The following is a 5,390-nucleotide window of genomic DNA, read 5'->3' on the forward strand; positions in this document are numbered from 1 at the left end:
GCGTCCCAGTGCTCCCAAGACACTGCCAATACCATTGTGCTACAGTGGGAACTCCATGAAGTAAGTTCTTTCTTTCTTTCTTTGTTTATATTTTTGTCTTTTTAGGGCTATACCCATGGCATATGGAATTTCCCAGACTAGGGGCTGAACTGAGCTGCAGCTGTTGGCGTCTACCACAGCGACAGCAACACAGGATCTGAGCCACATCTGCAACCTACACTATAGCTCTCGGCAACGCCGGATCCTTAACCCACTGAGTGAGGCCAGGGATCAAACTGCATCCTCATGGATACTAGTCTGGTTCATTACTGCTGAGCCAAATTGGAAACCCCAAGTTCTTATTTTATCATGTCATTTGGTTTTCACAGAAACCATATTAGAAAGGTAAAGCCCCATCTATCAATAGGAAAAGAATTTGTCAAGAGGGACTGACATCCCAAGGATTCCACTCATTGTGGCAGAAGGGGCCTGGGACTGTCCCCTCCAGTTGTATCTGTTGTGCAGGGGCTATAAGTGCAGGTGCTGCAGGGCCCAGATGGGTGATGCAAGCATATGAAAGAAAGCCAATCTAAGGTGACAAGTGACATGGCTTCAGTGTCAAGGGGAGCAGCGGGGAGTGGCGAACAGGGAGTGGTCTCTCAGGGCCAGACACCAACCTTTTGACAGGTTGATAGGCAGAATCACAGGCCCGGGGTTTGCTGGAGCTTCCAGTCGTCAAGAGAAGCAGGAAATACAGATTGTTTTTATTTATTTATTTATTCATTTTGCTTTTTAGGGCCGCACCCACGGCATATGGAGATTCTCAGGCTAGGGTTGAATAGGAGCTACAACTGCTGGCCTATGCCACAGCCAGCCACACCAGATCCTTAACCCACTGAACGTGACCAGGAATTGAACCTGCAACCTCGTGGTTACTAGTCGGATTTGTTTCCTCTGCGCCCACAATGGGAACTCCCAAAATTCGGATTTTTATTTGCAGCCTCCCAGATGACAGGTGTAGCCTACCCACTTGGAAATCTTCAACCCTCACATGCCAGGTTGTGAGCCTCGCTTCAGGCCCGAGCTTCATTCTCTACTTTGGATTATAAAACAGGGATCTAAAATGTAGGGCACGTCGCTGATAGTGGACATGGCAGGGACATGGAACAAGCCCCAGGGCCATGCTGGCCCATCACCTTGTGAGGTCAGTGGTCCAGAAAGTACCGTTTCATTTTGAGGCTCGCCTGCCCGACTTCTGGGGGCCTTTTGTCAGCCCATTGATGGGCAAGGCTTGACCCCATACACCCTCTGCTTAGCCTTTTTGTATCCATCTTTTTCTGTCCACCCATGCCAGGGCCTTGGACAGTGCTCCCAGTGGGCTTGGGTGTGTCTGGTGAGCATCGCTGTGACTCCTGAGGACAGCTGGCCACTGTCACCCTTCCCTTTTCTCCCTCTCCTCTTCTGGGATAGTATTATGGTTACATGCCGCACCCCTAGAGTCCAATCCCTGTTTGTCTCCAGGTCGCAGTATGGTCTTGGGCAGGTCACTTTACCTCTGGGTGCCTCCCAGTTACCTGTAAACTGGAGGAGAGGCTCAGCTTAGAAAATGGTAGTTGCTCTCCTTCTCTTGGTCTTCTCTCACTTTGCCGGGGACTGTGCAGGTGCTAGTGGTACCAAGACCACACCCTTGCCTTAAAGGAGCATGACCTTGACCTCGACCTCACTGATGCTGGGGCGGGGGATGCCTTTTTCCTGTCAAGTTTTTGAGTATTTTTTGCTTTGTTTGTTTGTTTGTTTGTGTCTTTTTAGGGCCGAACCCACGGCATATGGAGGTTCCCAGGCTAGGGGTCCAGTCGGAGCTGTAGCCGCCAGCCTACACCACAGCCACAGCTATGCCAGATCTGAGCAGCCACAGCTCACGGCAATGCCGGGTCCTTAACCCACTGAGCAAGGCCAGGGATCGAACCTACATCCTCATGGACGCTAGTTGGGTTCGTTAACCACTGAGCCACGACGGGAACTCCCAAGTTTTTGAGTTTTGGTATCATCGACTTCCCAGGTACCCAGAAGGCTGTGGTCCCAGACTCCTTTGGGGAGAAACTAGCTGCCCATCTCCTTTCCTTCCTGCCAAAGATTCAAGTTGAACTCTCAACTGGACTCCACAGGGAGAGAATCTGCTGGCTCTTCAGCTTCCTTCCCCTCTGGAGGTTAACTTCAACCCAGGACCCACCAACTCTCCTGTGCCAGTGGCTCCCTGACTCTCCCCGCTCCCCCAGCTTCCTGTAGTCAGAGTTCAAGAACGTTTCCCCAGGGGCATCCTGGTGGTCTTTTTTTTTTTTTTTTTAATGATTTTTATTTTTTCCGTCATAGCTGGTTTACAGTGCTGGTGTTCTTGTCTAGTCCTAAGGGCCTGCTTTTCCATCCCCTTGACCTCTGCTGAGCCGTGACCCTGGGACATGGACCACACCCACAACCTGCCTCCCGGATTGCCCCTCTCTCCACCCATTTTGCTTTCAGTAAATAGGAGATCATTTCTGCCTCTGCTCAGTTTCCCTGGGGTGAGGCAGACATGGAGCATTTGTTTTAAATTTCAAAATTAGGAATTCCTGCTGTGGCGCAACAGGATCGGCCGTCTGGCTGCAGTGCCAGGATGCAGGTTCGATCCCCAGCCCAGCACAGTGGGTGAAAGGATCCAGAGTTGCCACAGCGGCAGCATAGGTCACAACAGCTGCAGCGTAGATCACAACTGGGGCTGGGATCTGACCCCTAGCCCTGGAACTCCATATGCCGTGGGTGACCAAAAAAAAAAAAAAGAAAGAAAGAAATTCTGAATTAAGCTTCCATCCTCTTTTTTCCCATTGATTCATTTCACATATTTATTGTGTCCTGGGTCTTGCTTTTGGGGACATGATCAATGATGAATGAGATGAAATCCCTGCCCCCATATGTGAATGGGGAAACAGACACTATGCTAATAACCTCATTAATGAATGTAAGCTTTTAGGAGCTCCCTTGTGGCATGACACGTTAAGTGCACTGTGTTGTCCCTGCAGTGGCTCAGGTCACTGCCACGGCCCAGGTTTGATCACTGGGCACCCCCCCAAAAGAATATAAAATTATAGAGATTAATCTCCTATCAGAATGGAATGTCATTCTCTGTGAGAGTGTCCTAAGCTAAGCCACTCCAACTAGGACCCTCCTGGGCAGGATGCTGGGGCAGGGAGGAGGAGGAAGGGGCCCAGCAAAGGCTCCAGGGCAGAGAGGTGAGCAGTTCCACAAGTTAAACACAGGATGGCCTGTGACCCAGCAGGTCCTCTCGTACAGACATACAAAAAGACATATGTCCCCATGAAAACATGCACGTGAATGTTTATAGCGTCATTGTTCATAGTAACCAAAAGGGAAACAACTCAAATATCCATCGACTGATGAATAAACAAAATGGTATATCTGTTCAATTACTACTCTTTGGCAATTAAAAGAGATGAAGGAATTCTTGCCAAGGCTCAGTGGAAGCAAATATGACTAGCATCCATGAAGATGCGGGTTCCATCCTGGCCTCCCTCAGTGGGTTAAGGATCCAGCATTGTTGCGAGCTGTGGTGTAGGTCTAAGACACAGCTCATATCTCGAGTTGCTCTGGCTGTGGTGTAGGCCAGCAGCTGTAGCTCTGATTCGACCCCTAGCCTGGGAATCTCCATATGCCGCGAGTGTGGCCCTAAAGACAAAAAAAAAAAAAAAAGAAATGAAGCACTGATTTATGCTGCAATATAGACGAACCCTGCAAACATTATGTTAAATAAAAAAAGCCAATCACAAAAGGCCACCTATTGTACAATTCCTTTAATTTCTAATTTATTTATTTTTTGGCTGTGCCCACAACATACAGAAGTTCCAGAGCTAGGGATCGAACCCAAGCTACAGCAGTAACTCGAGCCATAGTGGTGGCAATGCTGAGTCCTTAACCTGCTGTACCAACCAGGGAACTCCTATACGTTTCTGTTTATATGAAATGTCCAGAATAGACAAGTCCATAAAAGTAGACTGTGGCTGCAAGTTGCATTTGTTTGCTCAGGTTGCCATGACACTGTACAATGGGGGGGGGGGGGGTTAAAAAACAGAAATTAATTTTCTCAGAGTTCTGGAAGCCAGAAATCAGAGGTCAAGGTGTTGAAAGGGTTGGTTTCATGGGAGGCCTTTCTCCTCCTCTATGTGTCTGTGTCTAATCTCTTTTTGTGACACTAGTCATATTGGATCAGGGTCCATTTTAATGGCCTCTTTTTACTTCTTTAAAGGTGGTGTCTCCAGGAGTTGCTGCGGTACAACAGGATTGGTGGCGTCTCTGTAAAGCTAGGACGTAGGTTCAATCCCTAGCCTGCTGCAGTGGGTTAAGGATCCGCCAGTGCCCCAGCTGTGATGTAGGTCACAACTGGGTCTCCAAACTGATCCCCGGCTGGGAACTCCATACGCTGTGGGGCAGCCAGCAACAGCAGCAAAAAGATAGTATCTCCAAATAAGTCATATTTTGAGATACTGGGGTTAAGGCATCCACATATGAATGGGGGACAATTCTACCTGTAACACAGAGGAATGAGGGGTGACTGCTAATGAGCACGGGGCTTCTTTTCAGGTGATAAAAATGTTCTGGTAGTAGTGGTGATCGTTGCACAAATTAGTGAGTACAGGCACACCTCAAAGGCACTGCAGATTTCATTCCAGACCACATAAAGCAAGTATCACTGGAAAGCAAGTCACACAAATTTTTTGGCTTCCCAGTGGGTATAAAAGTTATGTCTGGAGTTCCTGTCGTGGCGCAGTGGTTAACGAATCTGACTAGGAACCATGAGGTTGTGGGTTCGGTCCCTGGCCTTGCTCAGTGGGTTAAGGATCTGGCGTTGCCAACTCAGCCTGTGGTGTAGGTCACAGAGGCGAATTGGATCTGCCAATAGATTTGCTCAAGGCAGTGTTGCCACAGAACCTCAATTTGTGAAAAATACAGTATCTGGTAGTTCCCGTTGTGGTGCAGTGTATTAATGATCTCGGATCTGGCATTGCTGTGGCTGTGGAGTAGGTGGGCGGCAACAGCTCCGATTCGACCCCTAGCCTGGGAACCTCCATATGCTTTGGGTGCGGCCCTAAAAAGACAAAAGACAAAACAAAAACAAAAACAACTTGGCCCTTGTCCACTCTCCCTGGCATTAACCTCATTATAAGGGACTCTTTCAAACCGTTTTTTTTTTGTCTTTTTTCAGGGCCGAACCCACATGTATGGAGGTTCCCAGGCTAGAGGTCCAATCAGAGCTATAGCAACTGGCCTATACCACAGCCACAGCAATTCAGGATCTGAGCTGCATCTGCGATCTACACCACAGCTCGTGGCAATGCTGGATCCTTAACCCCCTGAGCAAAGCC

The 5,390-nt window shown here is 48.7% G+C and overlaps 1 long non-coding RNA gene across 1 annotated transcript; it reads left to right on the forward strand.

Moving 5' to 3' along the window:
* The first annotated feature begins 31 nt into the window (after positions 1-31).
* Positions 32-5,250, forward strand: LOC125124093 (uncharacterized). Its single transcript, XR_007134248.1, has 3 exons — positions 32-60; positions 4,274-4,335; positions 5,231-5,250. It is a non-coding gene; the product is annotated as an uncharacterized LOC125124093 (long non-coding RNA).
* Positions 5,251-5,390: the final 140 nt, after the last annotated feature.

The sequence above is a fragment of the Phacochoerus africanus genome, chromosome 4 (assembly GCF_016906955.1).
Source record: "Phacochoerus africanus isolate WHEZ1 chromosome 4, ROS_Pafr_v1, whole genome shotgun sequence".
In the NCBI taxonomy this organism is placed as follows: Eukaryota; Metazoa; Chordata; class Mammalia; order Artiodactyla; family Suidae; genus Phacochoerus; species Phacochoerus africanus.